The sequence below is a fragment of the Podarcis melisellensis genome (genome assembly GCF_964234715.1).
Source record: "Podarcis melisellensis genome assembly, chromosome: 1".
NCBI classification, from domain to species: Eukaryota; Metazoa; Chordata; class Lepidosauria; order Squamata; family Lacertidae; genus Podarcis; species Podarcis melisellensis.
In genome coordinates, this window is record NC_138528.1 from 51,439,369 (window position 1) to 51,458,977 (window position 19,609).

Here is a 19,609-nt window from a genome sequence, read left to right on the forward strand (position 1 = left end):
ATCAAGAAATAACATTTTCATGACTTTCATAGAAACAGTGAAATTGAATTCTCTGAAAGCTAGTGTCACATAGTGTGGGTGCTGAAAGCTAGAACTTCCCAGTTTGAAAATCTCCTTTACCATGAACTCAATGAGCTGACATATTGGCTAACAGCAGCATTCTATGTCTACTCAGAAGTAAGCCCTATTAAGTTAAATGACACTTTACCCCAGGTAAGTGCAACCTGCAATCCTATGGGAGCCAGTCCCACTGAACTCAAAGCGTCTTGCTTCAAAGTACACACACAGGATTGCATAGTAAGATGCATACACACTTCCATTCACTCTGCATTCAGCACTGCATCCATCCCACCATTGGTTTGGGAAGCAGGGTACACACAATGTTAGCTATATATAATCCATCTCCTTTCTGTGTGTATCCTGTCATTTCTTAGGAAAGGCTGTGTTTTGATATTCCCCACCAGCCCAAACCAAAGCAGCTTTGATCCCTGTGTGTTCCGTTAATAATGTGTCCACAACCTACGTAAGTCAGTTGTGAGCCAAAACCCAAGCTTTCAACGAGCAAGTGGTCTTAATTAAACCACCAGGTACAGTCCCCACTCTGAAATGTGGGGTAATAGTTATTATTTATTTAATTGGCTCATTGCCTAATAGCAGTCAATGTCTAGGGGGCTTTCAACAAGTTTAGAAGCATACAAAAAAATTAATGCAACCTTACAGTACGGATTTAATCATCACTGACTACACAGTGCCTTGAACACTTGAAGTGAAATTTAAATTCTAAGTTAGGTGGGAGTCCAAAATCTGGAGGACCAAACGCTCTCCACTCATTTTTTGAAATGCTCTAAGGCAGGTGTTGAGAATCTTTGGCCCTCCAGCTGCTGCTAAACTGCAACTCCCATCGGCCCTAGCAAGCATGACCAGGCATAATGGGACTTGTAGTTCAGCAACACAAGGAGGCCAAAGCATCCCCACACCTGCTCTAAGAAAAGCAGCAGCTGCTATGTTTCCAACTTTGTATCCTTTCCCACCCTACTCCTTTGGCAGTGAAAGGGCATTGATTCTGGAAGGAACAGTAGCATTGTCCTTCGTGACTTGGAGGACTAGGATAAGGACATGGCAACTGTAGATGAGGATATTAAAAATTACAAAATATTGTTGCCACATGCCCCAGACCCATTCCTGACAGAGACACCATGCCTTTAATGTATTTTTAAAAGTTGATGATCTCCAACATTATTTATTTTTCCTTCCCAAAGGTTTCTGTGGCTCTTCTGGGCTGGTGGGGCTTTTTTGGTGTGTGTGAATATTATGATTTTATAATCAGTGGCAGACTTTGGGCTTTAAAATCTCAGTGGCACCCTGTGCGATGCCAGAATCGGCAACCCCCTGCCTCTCACCTTCCATTGTTCATCATTGTTGTGGTGCTCCTGCAGCACCCAGTGTGGATGAACGAGTTGCGTTCCCTTAAATCTGCCTCTGTATTTATGCTTTAAAGTGTTTTTGAGTGTCAAGATGAATGTATTGCCAAAGATGTTGTTTTTATTTCAAACACTTCAGATTGTGGACAAGATGCAGTGCTTCCGGAAGTGGCAGAGAGACATCTCTAAATTCGTCTGGCAGGGCAAAAAGCCCAGAATTAAGTTTAAGATATTAACTGATGCGAAAGAAAGAGGGGGCTTTGCCCTGCCAGACTTAAAGTTATACTATGAGGCTGCAGCTTTCTGCTGGCTAAAAGACTGGCTACTTCTCGAAGACACTGACGTGTTGGATTTGGAAGGGTTTAACAATGCTTTTGGATGGCATGCATATTTATGGTATGACAAGGTTAAGATCAATAAGGCCTTTAAGAACCATATTGTCAGAAAAGCAGTGTTTAATGTCTGGACAAGATACAAAGACTTATTGGAAAACAAAACTCCAAGGTGGCTTTCAACTATGGAAGCTAAGGCCCGAAAAACACCCAATATGGAGGCCAAATGGCCAAAATATTGGGAGATACTAGAAAAAGATGGAGACAATTGGAAATTGCAGAGTCAGGAGAAATTGAAGGATAAAGTGCGAGACTGGTTACATTACGCTCAGATTAAAGAAATTTTTAAAAATGACAAGAAGTTAGGGTTCCAGGTGGAGAAATCTAAATTGGAAACAGAACTGTTAGAACCAAAAACTAAGGTACTTTCTAGAATGTATAACCTGCTGCTAAAATGGAACACTCAAGATGAAACGGTCAAATCTGCTATGATAAGGTGGGCGCAGGACATTGGGTATAACATCATGTTTGAGGACTGGGAAAGGCTGTGGACTACTGGCTTGAACTTTACTGCATGTAATGCTCTGAAAGAAAATATAATGAAAATGATTTATAGATGGTACATGACCCCAGTCAAACTGGCAAAAATATACCACCTGTCTGATAATAAATGTTGGAAGTGTAAAGAAAATGAAGGAACATTCTTTCACCTCTGGTGGACATGCCCTAAAGTGAAGGCCTTCTGGGAAATGATATATAATGAATTGAAAAAGGTATTTAAGTATACCTTCACTAAGAAACCAGAGGCCTTCCTCCTGGGCATTGTCGGCCAAGGGGTGGTAAAGAAGGACCGAACCTTTTTTATGTATGCAACAACAGCAGCAAGGATACTCCTAGCGAAGCACTGGAAAAGTCAAGATCTCCCCACACTGGAAGACTGGCAGATGCAACTGATAGACTACATGGAACTGGCCGAGATGACAGGCAGAATTCGAGACCTGGGAGAAGAGAGGATGGAAGAAGACTGGAAGAAATTTAAGATTTATTTACAAAAACAATGTAATTTGACTGAATGCTAAGCAGGTTGCTAAATCATAAAGAATTGGGCACCACTAAACTAGATAGAATTAGGAAGACAAGTGAGATTAAGAAAATGTGAACCATTTGGGAATTATTAGATTATAAATTAAGTTTGTGGGCATATAATGTAAATAAGAGGATAATTTGCTGGCAAATTTCTTTTCTTATGATGAAAATGGGAGCGGGAGATGAGAGGAAGTCCAGAGAAGTTGCGAAAATATGTCATGACAGATATTCTATTGTGAACCAACTATGTATGCATATTGAAAAACTTTAATAAATATTATAAAAAAAATAAAGTGTTTTTGAGTGACTGTGTTACTAGTATAATGCATTTCATTCATGTTTGTTGTGGTTTGGCGACCTTTTTGTATTCTACTGGGGGAACTGAATTTCTCAGTCCTGTGAATCCCACGGATGGGGATTTCCCCTGTTGAGGGTCGGGATGGTTGGTTATTGTTTTTTGGTGGCACACCTGGAAAAACACCTGACTCGATGGCAATGCACCTCAGCCAGGCATTTAAGGGTACAAGTGCCCACCCATTGCACATACACAGGTGAAAAAATCCATCTGGGGTTTCTTCCACCGGTTTGACACCGCAAAATGAAATGCTGTCCGACCACAAAAGCGTAGCTGTCAACTTTCCCCCTTTTTAAAGGGAAATTTCCTTATTCCGAATAGGATTCCTCGCAAGAAAAGGGAAAAGTTGACAGCTATGCACAAAAGGGACCTAATAACTCAGCTCTAAACTTAAACACCCGAAGTTTCTCCTCTCCTTGGGGCATGTTAACCCGGATTCATAAACCAGCCCGTCAAACCTGCCGCCGAGGATACGCGCGCTCGTGCTGCCAGGGGACTCCGAGGCTGTGGGGGCGGGATGCTCGCGTCGTGCAACCTTTAATTCACTGTAAAAACAATAGATCCTCTCCGGGAGGCGCTTAAGTCTGCTCCCTGCGCCGCCTCTCGCTCCCTGCAGGTGTCGCTCTCCAGCTAAGCGGCGCAGCGTGTGGGCGAGCGGCAACAAAGCGGCGGGCAGGGCGTGTGCGCGGGGGCGGGGCCGTCTTTTGCCTCGCCGCGCGACGTGTGATTGATTGAATATGGTAATACGGAGGCGGGGCTAAAGCGCCCTCCGCGGTTTGCGGGGGGGAAACGCGCAGGTTGTCCAAAAGTGGCTGATTGTGCCGGCTCGCCTGTCTCTGGCGGCGGCTCTGCGAGGGACCCTCGGAGATGTGACCGCCTCCCGTAGGCCGGCTGTGCGGATTGTTACTCTTCTTTTTCTTCTTCTTCTTCTGCAGCAGCAGCTTCTCTCTGGAGCCAGCGACCTTTTCTGTGGGCGGAACATGCTTTAAAACTGTGAGTTGTTTTCGGCGCGTTGACTTTTCGCGAGGCAGGCTGCCAGCTTCCCCGCCTGGGTTTTCTCCCCTCAGAAAATAGCTGCTGGCCAGAATAGCTGCTGGCCGAAACTGCCCCGGGGGTCGTGGGGGGTCGTAGACGGAGTCCGGGAGCAGCTGGTGTATCCCGAGGCGAAACAAACTTGCGAAGAAAGTAAGCCCGCTTGCATTCACGGGCACCGGCGGGTGAAGAAATAGCAGTCCCTCAGGACTGTCCCACGACTTTTTTTGCTCCCTTCTACGTTGGGAGAGTGGATGAGGCAGCCCAGCCCATTACTACTAATACTAATAATTAATTGCTCCTCACACGCCCCCGCTCCTTCCCCCAGCGTTGGGGTTGCCTTTCTGGAGTTTGGCGAAGAGCCAAAAAAATTAAAAATAAAAATCAGCGTATAGTTTGGCAGAGAAAGCCACTTTCTGTTTTTAAGGCTTGAAAAAAAGGAGGGAGGGGAGCCAGTTGTAACGGTGAACATTTCTTGACACCTCTTTGTTTTAAGAGCCTTGTGGGCTGCGTTATGAAATGCTGCAGAAATTGCTCACAAGTTTGTGGGTATTTGTTTCTTTTTACCTCATTCAACCCAGGCAATGATGCTGAATTTGATTTTTTTATGGTGGTGCGGGGAGAGGGAGGGGGGCAGACAAGGTATTCAAATATACGTGGGTGGATTTGCCACAAAAAAGGATTAAGAAAACGAAGGCGCTGGCACATAGTACCCTGAATTATTGGTTGGTATGGGTGTGAACATCCGCAAGCCACACCCCTGATTTCTCGTTATATTACCCACATTGTGCCACCCCCCCTTCTTAAAACAAAAATCAAACCAAAACCCACCAATACCCAAGGGGCGTTGCCCCACCCACCTCTTCCTTCCCCTTCAATTTAAGCATTGCATGGGTGTCAACATGTCTCTGAATGCATGCATACTGTATGGCTTTGTGCTTCATGCAGCACCTTAAGGGGCATCTTCATTGTGCAAGGAACTGTATAAACAGCTAGGAGGGAAGGGAGGGGGGATTCCTTTGTCTGTTTCCTCCCTGTGCTTTTCCCCCTGAAGCAATTGTAAGAGCAACAGCAGTGCTGCACAGCCAGACCTCTCAACATGTCATCCAGCTTTCTAAAACTGAAGGGAACACACCCACCCCATTCCTTTCAGTTGTTTTTTAAATATATATATATATCTCTGCTGGTTGGGTTCCTCAGAGCAGAGTATTTGAGAATTCACATCTGCTCTCTTAATAATGTTCTCTCCCTTGCCTGAGGAATGCAGCCAGCTATCTTTTGTCATTTTGCAAGATCCATTTGATTTTACTAATGCAAAGTTTCTCTTGGTGCCATTTGCTACTGGATCTAAGGCAGGGTAGTGAACCTGAGGTCCTCCTTTTGTTGGACTCAGAACTCCCATCAGCCCCAGCCAGAATGACTAATGGGAAGCGTCTGTAAGACTTAATAGGCCAAAGAGAGCTAGAGCACTGCAGGTTGCCCAGCTGTGCTGTAGCCTCTGTAAGTGAGTGTTGCACTAATGCTACTTATCTACGGCTGCCATATGTCCAGAATTTCCTGAACGTAACCGGGATTTGTGTCCAGCTTTTCACTTTTTGAAATATGGCAATCCTAACTTCTCACTCTCTTTGCCTTGCAATATATGTACTTAATTTTAAAGTTCAGTTTGTGAACAATGGGAGTCCCTGCACATGTGAAGGAATCTAGAACCCTCCAAGCTACAGTAGTCATGCGAAAACAGCCTTCTGTACCATTAAGAGAATGAGCTGAGAAGTAGTTCAAATTTGTACTTCTATGATCTTTCCCTTTTTCTCTAACTGTTTGTGACAAACATGATGGTGAAAACTTTGTTCTGCTTTATAGGGAGGTTCTTAGAATGCTCTCACCGCAGCCACTAAAAGCACTTGATGTATTCAAATTCTTAGCAGTCCTGTTGATATTGTTATTATACAGTCTGCAAAAATAGGACAGATGATTGCAAAATACAAGGAATCTTTCCAGGCAGCACTAAAAGTGCTCTTTGTTTACAGTGTTTCATGACCACTTTTCAACAAATATTTTCAGAAAGTGGCTTGCCCTACCCCCCAAAAGATACAAGTATGAGATCCAGTTTGAAAACCATATAAAAAGAACGAATCCCCAGAAGCCTGGTGGAGTAATGTCTTCTTCTATCCCTGACATTATTGGGCCGGACACATCCCGTAACTCTGAAACAGCTACAAAAAGATACTGTTCTTTGTTTGGGTACATAGCACATTTACCACCCCAACAGATGGAATCTAGAGCAGAGTCTTTTGGTAAAAGGCACTCCCTGGGCACATGAGACCCAGACCATAAAAACCAGCACTTTGAATTTGGTCTGTAAATGAACAAGGAACCATTGCAGATATTTCAGATCAGCTGCATCACATACCCACAACCATCACGAGGCAGGTAGCATCTTATCCTCTATCAGTTCAGTTGTAGTTCCTAAACAGTGGGACAGTCCAGCTTTAGTCTAGCCTTCATCATCCTGGTGTTTTCCAGAAGTGGATTTGAATTGCAACTCTCATCAGACTGTCACAAGAGTGTCCTGAATGACAGCAGAGTCTATTTCTGCCTCTGTACTGTAAATGAAAAACTTGTGTTTCAAACAAAGGATATTTTATTTTAAAAGGCTCTTCTTCTTCTGTTTAAAAAAGCACTTTATTCTAAAATAAACTCAGAGCAACTAGCAGAATAAGTAAGTTACAGAAAACACAGTAGAACAGTTGAAAAGAAAAATCAATTTCATACATTTAAATCAAGAGCAGAACAGAACAATTTAGCATAGAGATGGAATTTTAACCCCATACTGGAGCTGTAGCAGAATAAGATCTTAGCTGCTCATATGTAGCTTTAATGAGAAGGCCAACTAAACTTCTCCTGGGAGGGACTTCCACAAGTTGGGGTGCTACAATAGAAAAGACCCACAGTTGAGCACACAATAGTAAGAGGTGTTAAAGGTGCTTTTAATGTATATGAAGAGGATGCACACATATTTCATGTTTACATATTGGAGACTGAAATGGGATGTAGAAAGCTCATTACAGACTCCATCTGAACAGTGAACACAGAACTGGATGGCTGAAATTTGTCAGTTCCTCCTCTAATATTGCCGAATAGCCATAGAGTCATAGAACTGTAGAGTTGGAAGAAACTATGAGGGTCATCTAATCCAATAGAAGAGTATGTGCACTTTAGTGGCTTAAAACACAGCAAGGCCGTTTCTCCCTCCCCGCATCTCAAGTCACATTTGCAATTTCTATATGCACCTGATATGCATTACCTAATTTGTTTGTCCATGCTGGCAACCCCTGTCATCTGCACATGTACAGCAGCTGTCTGAACTGTACACACCTCAGCTTAATGGTTGTTTGCATCTTCAAGTTGAATGAAAGCTGGTTAGAGGGGAAACACATCAGACAGGAGTATTTCTCAAGAAACTACAGGATGCACATAGATTGTGGCTAACATGTGTGCTCAGCTTCAAGCTGCAATGGTGGGAACACATTGAAACCAGAGTAAGCCATAATGTGTACAAACTTGAAGATTGTAAGGCTGTTCCTTGTTTATTCTGTTTTATATAAGAGGTGGGGAGCCTGTGGCCATCCAGGTGGTGTTGGACTCCCATCAGCCCCAGTCAACATGGCCAGTGGTCAGAGATTATGGGAATTGCAGTCTAATGACTTTTGGAAAATCACCCCCATTTTATACTATATATCACTTTGTTAGATGCTTATTTTATTATTCAGTAGAAGAAAAAGTGAGACAGCTAACAGTGAGCCTGTTGGGGGCATAGTTCATAGACTTCCATTTTAAAAAGGCAATGAGAAAGTGCCTTAGAAGATTATTTGATTAGCATTGCACTAGAGTTACTTGTTGAAGAATGGGCAGCACTGCATGTAGCAAATAGATAAAAGATAAGAACCTAATCAATCACAGGCCTACACCCATTTCCTGGTAGATTGATAACTATCTATGCATCCATATCTATCTTATGATTTCTATCTTATGTGAAAGAATCATGACTGGGTAAAAATCTTAGTCTACTCTTCTGAGTCCCATCTGTAGATCTTTCCATTTGCACACGTGCCATTTTAAAACCAAAGAGAGGTGCCACAGTTTATCCAAACAAGCTGGATTTTTTCCTCAGTTGGCATTGTTGCAAGATCAGTCTTGATTATTAACTTGCATTTAATTTAATTTGATGATGTGCCTTAATGTTGTTAACACAGAGCCTGTTAAAAAGTGCTGTATATTGAAGAAGATTACATCAAGCAGTGGACAGGAGAGACAGAGAAATGGCTTTATTTCATAAGAGCATGTGTTGTCCTGCTAGATCTTGATTGAGGGATTGGTTCAGAAATTGCTTTCAACTAGTGTCATGGACCTGACAGGAGGGAGAGAACATAGATCTGAAGATGAGTGATAGCTGATAGAAATAAACTGGACAGAGAAGGCTGATAATTTTGGCACAACCAGCAGAGTGAGTTGAATGATGGCGCAGCATATGAAAAGCCTTGTTTTGGGAAAACTTTATGAGGTAAAGCCCTGCATCTAGTTCTCACGTCATATTGTTGTTTTGTGGCATTGGTGTGTGGCAGTCTTCCTTTTCCAGGATGCTGCAGTCTGCTACTTTCATTGTGTCTTCAAAAGTCCCACCTGCCTTTTCTACCAGAGCACGTGCTATTCCATCCATTCTCTCTCACTTATTCCATAATTTCCCTGCAGTCCATCCCCAACTCAACATTATACTCTCACAAAACTAAAGTGAACTACAGGATAATAACATGTAGGTTCACTTATCTTGTGCTATGATGTCAATCATGTTTTGAATTGCTACACAGAGCGTGGCTGCTGGTGAGGGCGAGTATGTCACACCACAACAATATTATGGCATTTGCTTGTATGAGGAGCAGGGGACCCTTTTCAGCATTTCCTCATAGGGGACCTTCTGGGGCCCACATTGTGGGCGTGGGCCAGATCAAAAGTGGGGAGGGAAAACATTGCCATTCTTGTCTCTATACAATAGACTGCATGCTAGCCATGCACAACTGAGAGGTTTCTATATACACACACCTCTCTCTTCAATTTAGGGAAACTAGTCATTATCACAATTCAAGGACACCTTCCAGCCTCTGGAAGGTGCAGAGCCATTTTGAGATGTGGACTACAGAATGGGCATGACTTGGGAGAGTCTCAGGGGTGTGATAGGGAGTCCTGGAAGACTGTAGGGTCTCAGGTTCCAAATCCCTGGTGTACATGTCTCAAAAGGAAGCTCATCCTTCCATTGTAACAACACGTTAAAGTGCCTTTCTTCAGGAACTTATTTCCTCCCCAACTTAACATATATACAGAGTAACAAAGTTGCTTGCACAAAGTTTACAAAGGAAGGATGTACAGTAGTCTCTTACCAACCCCACTTGCAATAAAGCCAGGTGGTGACTCTGAAGGTTAGGAGATTTCTAGGGAAACTTTTTGCACATCTGTTTCAAGGTGCTAATGCAAAATTGGATATGGAAGTGTCCTATTTGTGACTTCCCAGCTGAACTCCAAAATGACAAGCTGTGCAGACGACTGCGGATACTCTGCGACTTGAAAGACCATGTTGGAGTGTTCTGTCCATGATCCTTGCAGACATGCCTGAAGAAAACATTTCTTTTCAGTCCAGCTTCAGACCTTGTGCCAGTTTTATTTCATTAGTCAATTTTTACACAAGTGCACTTCATTATATTTTATTGTGCCAGTTTTTGCCAAAGAAGAACACTTCATGTGTTTCTAATGGTTATTCTCTGCTGCTGTGTGCTGTGTTTAATAAATGAGCCATTTCCTTTTCTTTAAATCTTTAGAATGTTTAGCATTGCAATGCAGCTTATTATACTTCCAGCATATCCGCAGCTCGTAAGCAGAGCACAGTCTGAATATACAGGTGTGGGAGGGTGGGGAGGGGAGTGCTGTACAAGCATGTTGTGCTTAAGAGACTGCCAAGGAAAAATAAACTTAGCCCACAGCATGTTCTGCTTACACCATTTTAAAACAAGAGACCTTTTTCTTTCTTTTTGGTTAAATATACACAAGAACATTATGCTTGATCTACATGTTGAATCCACTATAGTTCAAAACGTGCTTACTAGTTTAGTTTTTTATTTATTTCAGGGGTGGGGAAGCTGTGGTCTTCCAGATACTCCTGCCAGCATGGCTGATGGCCAAGGATGATGGAACTTGCAGTCCACTAGCATCTGGAGGTCCACAGTTAAAGTTCTCCTTGCTTTCTCTTTCCTTTTTCAGAGTAGTGTAGGATAGTAATTTGAAACCGTTTGTACAGTTACTAAAGCCGCATGCAAGCAGCTCTGAATTTGTATGTATGAACTGATGCTTGAATACTTGGATCCAAATCTCTGTTTAGCCCCTAACTGATTTACACCCCCACCCCAGTGTTTTGCATTTCCTTTAAGGAACTCAGGATGGTATGCAAGGGCAGCCCTATTGTCTCTGTAAAAGGCTGAGAAAGTGGTGAGTGCATGACACTGGTCAGCTATGAAGGACACTGGGTGACCCTGAGCTAAAATATCTCTGGTCCAACTCTGGCACTTCATTTGCCATACCACACTCAACACTTAGCTTAGCACTATGGCATTCTGGTTCTCCTTATGGCTCTTCTTGTGGTATTCAAAGAATGCTTTCTGAGAAATGTGTTCTGTGATGCCTCCCGTGACATGATGCATTTTGAGTCAGATGGCATATAATTTCAGATGGGGGGGATCACTAAAACTGTGTTGGTGTTCTATTTGGGGTTTAAAGGCAAATGGGAAATGTCTAGTGACGCTTGAACCATGGGAATGTTATTTTTATAAATCTCCTTTTAATTTTTTACATTTATAAATACAGACCTGTAATCTGTATCTCTTGAAAACAGTTTGAAAGGTTAGCAGAAGATACAAGACTGGATTTCCCAACCATTCCTTGGGAAAAAAATTTTATAAAGAGGTTATGGAAGCAGCACATGGTTCTTCTGTTTAAGCATAACACCCATCAGCAGATGTCACATTTTAATTGAACTGGGAGACGCTCATTGACCCAGGACTCCCTGTAGTCCACAGACTTTGCACCACAGATTGTTGGATGCTTAGGAAAGATGAGCTCTGGATGGACTCTGACCAGGAACAGAATTATGTATTCCATTTTCCTACAGTGGTGCTTATTTACCAGGGTCAGTTCTAGTGTTCTGGGTTTTGAGAGGCAAATTGGAGGAAGTGATTTTAAAATAGATTCACAGTTCAACTTTGAACGAAATGGCACAACACCAGTGGTAAAGTGTATTGTTTTATTTTAAAATTATGTTTACTATATGACCCACTTCTCTTCGATCTTCACCATATATTGCTTTAGGTTCTCCCATTCTTTTCATTGAATGAAGTTTATGTATCGGGGGGGGGGGTTCTTTAAAGGAATGATTTTTTCTTTCCTGTGAATTTTTCATTGTTTATGTATTGCAGATGGGGGAAACTCTGGACTGTAGTTTTAATTCTGCTCCCAGTACTCTTCCCCAGTCTACAATGCACCTCTCCTTTGACCTGACACAAAACAAGCCGGAGATATAAAACACATCATTCCGGATCTTCAGCCAATCAGGCCATTTTTCATGGGAATTTCTTTTAAGGAAAGGGCTTGTGCTGTGATGTTTCTGTTGTAATTATCTGTATGTTTTAATAGAGCATACTTATTCTTTTAAACGTTTATGGTTTTCTAATTATTGCTCCCCCCCCCAAATGTTTTTAGTTGTTTCTGTTTTAGTTGTAAGCCATCTTGAGTTCCTGTCAGGGAAAAAGATGGGTAATAATAATGATGGCACACTGGGTGGGTAGTGGGGGTTAAACCTCATCCTGCAAGACATGATTGGGAAGAAGATGGACTTCTTTCAACTAATATGTGCTGATCTGGCTGATGAGCAGGGAGAATGCGATTTTCATTCTGTCCTAACATGTTGTAATGGAAGGGTTAACTATTGCACACTGTGGTGGTGGTCAAAATAACACTCTGGTTGAAATAGTTCTGTACTGTGCTACCCAATCAGCCTTATTCATTCTCATGCTCTCAGTTCATATGCTGACAAATAGGACAAGTACCAGTAGAGAACAGTCCACAGTAGTGGTTTATCGATTTTTGAATTTAGTATTGTGAACAGGTCACCGAAGAAAGTTGTCTTAAGGTGCTCTAAATTAAGAGACAGAGATCAAGTGCAATTCCTCTCACTGCTGTCTGTTCTGTAGCTAAACCCAGTGAAGTCTTTTATCCTATTAAAAATAAAAAGGTGCATTAAACTCTGTGACCCAGAGCAGTGGAGTGGAGGACCTTTGTGGGTACTGAGCCGTGTTTCAATGACTGTCAAGGGAACAAGGGAGTTTTCACAAGCCACACAAATTTTTCATACTGTAAAGCTGTCCAAGTCGTACAAACAGAGCTTAATGACACATGGGCAGCCGAAGCATAGGAGGTCTCCAAGGAAATTTGCAGGTCTCCAGGCAGTTGTATTGGCATGTCTGCTTCTGGCAACTTTCGCCTGCAAGCAGAAACTTAAATCAATGAACCACCATAGCCCTGCGGTTTGTGCTGTGTTGCTGGAGCTGCCGTTCTGTGGCTGAATTGACATCAGCACACTTGTCACAGCTCATTTCAGTGTTTAGTCATCTTGCTTCACCCCAGTTGATCTACTTTCATTCCTTGTGCACAGCCAGCATTTCATCTCCCTACTCCATGAAGAATACTCATCCCAGTATTAATAAGGCTCCAAGTGGGTGCTGAATGTTAACACAATAACTTCCATTCAGGTATATGGAGGTGTTTAAGTTCTCATATTTAAAAAATCCAAAGTTATCAGCTCGTCATTAGTGTGAGTGCATGGAGTCTTGGTAGGTATTGAGGAGGGTTGGAGCATCCATGGCCCTCCAGATGTTGGATTCCAACTCCCATCAGCCCCAGCCAGAATGGTCAGCAGTCAGGGATGATGAGAGTTGGGAGTCCAACAGCATCTGGAGGGCCACAGGTTAGCCACTTTCTGCTCTAAACCCACAATACTTATAGAAGGTTGCAAATCTGTATGTACAGTAATACAATAAAAGAGAAAAAATGGTTTATATTAAAGAAATTAAAAACCTAAATCAGTATAAAAACCAGACTTTAAAAAGAGAGACATGATTTGTGCCACTATGCTTATTGGGTTCTAAAAGGCAATAGTGCAAACCTATGAATGTCAACTCAGAAGCAAGCCTTATTGAGTTCAGTGGACTTTCTCCTAAGTAAGTGGTTTTAGGATTGCAGCCTTAGGTTTGGAATAAATCCCCAATGAAGTCAATGCAAGTTACTTTCCAGTAAACATGCTTTCGATTGCGCTTGTTTTCCAAAGCTGTATTCAGTGCCAAAAGACTGTATATCAGTCTCCGTGGTGTCCAGGCATGTGTTGGTTAAGAGAACTAAAAACAAACAAACAAACAAGGAAGTTTACCTTATCATAACTTTCACCTAGAGCTGAATTTGAAAATCTGAATGTCCTTGGCCCTAGAGTTGTGCCCTTCTGATAAGGAAAGCTTGGGGACATTTTATAATTAAAACTGGAGGAAGCAAGCCTCATGAAAAAGCCAGTTGGGTTGGGGCAACTTGTACTGGCAATTTGAACGAAGTGCTGCATGAATAGGTAGAATCAGGAAGGATGCAGTAGCTACTTTACGACCTCCTGGGGTAGTCAGACAGGGATTGGGAAATTGCTCTGGAACATTTACAGGAAACATGAGGTTGAGAAGTAGATGGAAACGGAAAGGAAAGACGTCTTGCTATGTAAGTGATAACTTGCATACTGCACAAAAGAATTGCCTGTTTTGTTGCCTTCTTGGTTAACCCCCCCTTTTTTTAAAGGAATGCTGGTCAGCAGTGGTTTTTCTTCTTCTTCTAGAAAAATAGTGCCGGTACTCACCATGAAGTTGTTACAGTAAGTGCCACACTTTTTAACAACCACAAAAGAGGTTCCAATACTGTGTACTCTTGAGTACCCCCTGGAAAAAGCACTGCTGGTCAGTCTTTAGAAATTATGTCCAATATAGTTTCTTCCTGTTATTATTGTATTAAAACAGCAGTTGGATTTGTGCATTTGCACACATATACGGTACTTTCTCATGGTTTTGTAGCATGATGGCAAAAATGTTTGCAAACTAGCAGATTTCTGGAACACTTAAAGTAATACAGCAGACAACTGTTCAGCCTCTAAAATGTGACACAGTTTAGTCAAAATGGAAGAAAATTTTGCTCCTTCCAGGTAATGATGTCACAGGTACTAACCAATAGTGGCCTTCTCTTGTATCCTGTCAGTTAATCAGCTATAGAACTTCTTTAGAAGTTTGTCCTGAAGAGGGACCAGTAGAAAATCGGATGAATTAATGTCGACTAGGAAGAAGGGCAGAAGAAAAGAAAGGAGTGAATGGAATTGTTTATTAGGTTTCCAGTTAAAAGCTGCATTTGATATATTGGGGATAACAAACCATCCCTTCCCTCTGCTATGTTAAAACAAGCAAATATAAACGCATGTTGATTAAGAATATAAGCAATGCAGTTATGGGCACTACACACTTCTGTGACTAATTGCAATAATATAGTGTTGGACCTTCATCACATTTTGGAAGTAACTATGGCTTTGTTCTTTGGGTTTATACTCTTTGGAAAGAAGGACCATGTGTCAAGATTCAGAGTTGTATCCTGTGTCAATCCTACACAGAGTAGACTCATTGAAATTGAAGACAACGACTAACCTAAAGTCCATTACCTTAAATGAACTTACTATAGGATTTGGCAACCCTACTCCAAATAAATCATTCTAGAACTAGTGCTGATGACAGCTCAAGCAGTTTAGTTAGTGATAGCCAGAAGTTTGCAGCTTCCGTTTCCCAAGAAGTCTGTATATATATATTTGCAACATAAGTTGCTATGGGAGATACTTAACAACTGAAGGGCACCCAGACTTTGTCCTTGAGGTCTGATTTAGATCTTTGCCCAGTTTCTCAAGAACTACACTATATACGGAATAAGAATTTGATGAAAATCCAAGTATCTGCCCATAGTCTGCCAAAAAGTAATTTTATCTGTGTGGTGTTGTTTTTTTAAAAAAATGTGTGTGGCAGAGATGGGAAACCCTTTTCAGCTCAAGTGCTACATTTACTTGCAGACAACCTTCTTAGGACCACATGCCAATAGTGTCAGAGGTAAAAGCGAGTGGAGCAACAGGTGTGACTCTTACCTTTTGTGCAGTAAGTTGTATTCCAGCTACACAAAAGTCGTAATAGTTCCTACATGCACATCCCTATACAGGAAATCAACATGTATTGGCATAGTTTAGAGACACATTCCAGCCAGGCAAAAGCATCTGAAGAGGCCGTCAGACAGCCTGGGAAGAGTCTCAAGGGCCAGTTTCACTTGGAGGAGCCCCATTTGCTCCCTGAGCCTAAGTCCTTGCCCTTAATGTATAGACTGGGGTGCAGACAAAGGCAGATGGTAGTAATGGAATTTGAGGCTTACAATTTCAAAAGACCTTCTGGGTCTATAGGCAGCAAAAGACATAAGCCATACATTGGGTCAAAAGTATAGTTCTCTGTGGGACCTGCATATCTGCCCCTGGAGTTAAGTGAATAAATATTGCTGGTGGAAATTTCCAACCTCATCAAGATGATTAAATGAAAGGTTTAAAGTTGGCAGGGTTTTAAATATAAAAAAGAACTGACAGGGCAGTAGTCAACCAGCATGGCCAGTGGTCAAGGACGATTGCTTCAGTGCAGCAACAGGGGAGGCGGGGGACATTATGTTTGCGATCCCAGGGCTAGAGCACTTCAAAATACTTTTAAAGCTGTTTTAAAATTTTCTGGCTTCCTTCAAACTGCACTGTGTCAAATTCTTGATGCTAGCATAATTGGCATTCCCCCCTTTAGCTTTTAACATTTGGTTCTTTCATGACTTCACCTGCAACAAAACACATCTCGCCAGTGTAGTGTAGTGGTTAAGAGCGGTAGTCTCGTAATCTGGGGAACCGGGTTCGTGTCTCCGCTCCTCCACATGCAGCTGCTGGGTGACCTTGGGCCAGTCACACTTCTTTGAAGTCTCTCAGCCCCACTCACCTCACAGAGTGTTTGTTGTGGGGGAGGAAGGGAAAGGAGAATGTTAGCCGCTTTGAGACTCCTTAAAGGGAGTGAAAGGTGGGATATCAAATCCAAACTCCTCTTCTTCTTCTTCTTCTTCTTCTTCTTCTTCTTCTTCTTCTTCTTTTTCTTCTTCTTCTTCTTCTTCTTCTTTCATTGTTTTGTTGTGAGGTAGTAGTTAGAGCAGGCAGTTGCTAACATGGTACCCTCTAGATACTTTTGGACTACAAAATCGCATGTGCCCCTGCCAGCATGGACAATGGTCAGGAATTACGGTGTTTGTAGTCCAGCAACCTCTGGAGGGACTATGTTGGCTACCCTAGGGTTAGAATGTTGGACAGAGACTAAGAAGACAGAGACTAAGACTCAGGTCCAAATCTCTGTCAAGCCATGAATGACTATGGGTCCATCACAATCTCTCAAACTAACCTACTAACTCACAGGGTTGTCAAGTTAAAATGGGTGGTGGAAGAACCCTTTACACCTTTGTGAGTTGCTCGGAAGAAAGGAGGCTTGTAAAGGGGGGGGGGAAAGGGGGAAAAGTTTTCTAAGCTTCTCTGAAACTATATTTTTATTAAAGGGTCCAAGGTACTTCTTAAAATAGTCATTTCTAGCTCCTTTTTTAAGTTGTCATCTCCAGTTGAGTGATTATTCCCCTATCATGCTCAACTTCCAAGTCTTCCTTTTCCTAGTATTCTTTAAACGGACTGAAGACATGGAGATGCCCTTTGTATATAAACAGCATGCGTACATGTCTTCCCGTTTACTTTCTTTGACTGACAAAAATTGCCTGATGATGCAGCAGCTAGGAAACTCTCTATTTGTGAGAATGAAATCCTAAAGTGCTCAACTGTGTAAATGGGGTGCGCACAAAATAAAAGCAAATAAAATTAAAGTTCATTTTTTTGAAAGGGATGCTGGATGGGTAGCATTGTGGACTCTTTGGGATCTTTCAAATTGAATAGCGGGGTGGAGGGAGAACATTTCACCTGTAAATTAAGAGTGAACATGTTCTTGCTAGCACAATGCTGACTATATTCTAGGTGTTCCTGCTCACTGTTTTACTTGTGGGGAGGCTTATTCTTTTTGTAGCACATAAATGGAATGCTGACAAGAAGAGGTTCTCTCTGTCACATCACCTTCTAGGCACTTAGAGAGTTGATGTTATGGCTTTCTCTAATTGGTTCAATGCCTGTTAAACCTGCTCATCTCTACATGGGGCACAAAGGTTATCTCCCACAAGGAACAATTCATTTACAGTGGTACCTTGGGTTACATACGCTTCAGGTTACATACGCTTCAGGTTACAGCCTCTGCTAACCCAGAAATAGTGCTTCAGGTTAAGAACTTTGCTTCAGGATGAGACAGAAATCGTGCTCCGGCGGCGCGGCAGCAGCTGGAGGCCCCATTAGCTAAAGTGGTGCTTCAGGTTAAGAACAGTTTCAGGTTAAGAACAGACCTCCGGAATGAATTAAGTACTTAACCCGAGGTACCACTGTACTTGCTTTGTATAATACAATAAATATTTTAAACATTGTTCTCCTAATACATTGTACTGTATGCAACTACAGTCTTTTGCTGATATTCTAAAACTGAAAATCTTCTGTGTGGTTGATGGGGAACTGGAAATATGCCCATTGGCCTTTCATACCATGTGTTCATGAGTGGATAGGAAACATGTCTGTGCAAAGGGGTGATCTCTCTCTGGGATGGGTATCTGTGGTCTTTGAAGAAAGTAGTGTGGGGGCTAAATGAGTTGTTCTCAGCATGGCAAAAAGCAAGAGACTTCAGCCCCAATGTTTTGAATTTTTTTGAAGTCCTTCGAAGTGATGCTGTTGTCAAATCAAAAGAGCATTGTTGCATGCCGTTTCTTCCTCATCTTTTGAATACTGGTCTAATTTTTATGTTTTGCGTAGAAATGTTCAACTGCAACATATGACCCCATTAAACACGTGCCTAGTAGTTCCTCTGAAGCAATTCCATTTCTTTCCCACTCCTTCCTAATCATTGTGAATTATGAAACACTACTTCATCTGCCTCCTTTCCTCTGACTGTTGTCATATTTCATCTTTCACATAAATCTGTACATTCTTGCTCTTCTGAAAATCTTCATTACTTCTAATTGTATTCTTTTTCTTTCTTATGCAAGCAGGGGAATTCTTCACCTAAAACTAATAATAATCTGTCTGGAATGAGCTTGTTGCCATAGAAACCAACATGATGTCATAAAGATACAGTGGCCATGGCATAGCTTTTAGGGACAAGGTGTTCATCAGCTGGGAAGGCTCAATAGCACCTCTAGTTCCATATTTCAAGATGATCTCTGTGTGTCAGATGGGTGGGATACAAGTAATAAACTGCTATTATATTATGAGAGTGAGAGAGACTTTTTCATCATTCTTGGCCAGTACAGAAAGTGTAACACTTTTTTAAGAATCTTCAGAACATGCCAGGATTTTGCAGTCAGCCATCAGGAACACTATAAGGTTGTAAACTAGAGTAAAGGATCATGTTTGACACCACTGATTGCTCTGTCAATTACAGAGTTTGCACCTGGTAGACTCCTTTTCTTTCTATCCAACTTTGTTTTTTTGCTCAGCAACTGACAGGCATACACACACACACACACACACACACACACCAAATCTTATATTTTTTCTTTTTCTTCTGCATGCACAAACAGATTAAGTACAAGTGAATTATGCTTAAGAGTGAAAAATCATTAAACACAAAGTTTTGCAGCATAAGTTCATTAAGTTTGTTTGTTTGCTTTAGACACAGAGTCATACCCATAGACTGCCTGACTCTCAGTATAGGGTTGGCTCATCACAAACTGCAGATGCGCAGATAAGACTTGGTCAGTATCAATCTAGCAGATGCAGACACGATTTTTTTTTTCATATTTCTCTGTTTTATATATTTGTTTGGATTATATAATTTGGCTCTTAAAAGTGATATATGTGGCTTTTAGGAAATGCACAAACTTGGGACATAAGGTGCAAAGGTCATTCCAGGACCGGACCCTCTTTCATTCCTTGTGCCCTCCCCCCCCCCCCCATCATTTGCCCTGGCTTCAGAAATCTCTTTTGTGTCCAGAAGACTACTGGTACACATGCATCATCTCTTCCTTCCCCCCAAAGAAACCTTGGATTGTATTCAGCACTAGTCATACTTGGAGTAGACCTATCG

At 41.9% G+C, this 19,609-nt stretch overlaps 1 protein-coding gene across 2 annotated transcripts in view; it reads left to right on the plus strand.

The window, feature by feature from the left end:
- The first annotated feature begins 3,959 nt into the window (after nt 1-3,959).
- The window catches only part of TP53I11 (tumor protein p53 inducible protein 11), a 49,367-nt gene continuing 33,717 nt past the window's right edge, over nt 3,960-19,609 (plus strand). The window contains exon 1 of one of the 2 annotated variants that reach the window (XM_081892173.1): nt 3,960-4,187. The gene's annotated coding sequence lies outside the window, so the exon portion shown is untranslated. Of the gene's footprint in view, nt 4,188-4,360; nt 4,380-19,609 lie in introns of those variants that run through there. The other variant, XM_081892174.1, reaches the window with a different exon arrangement.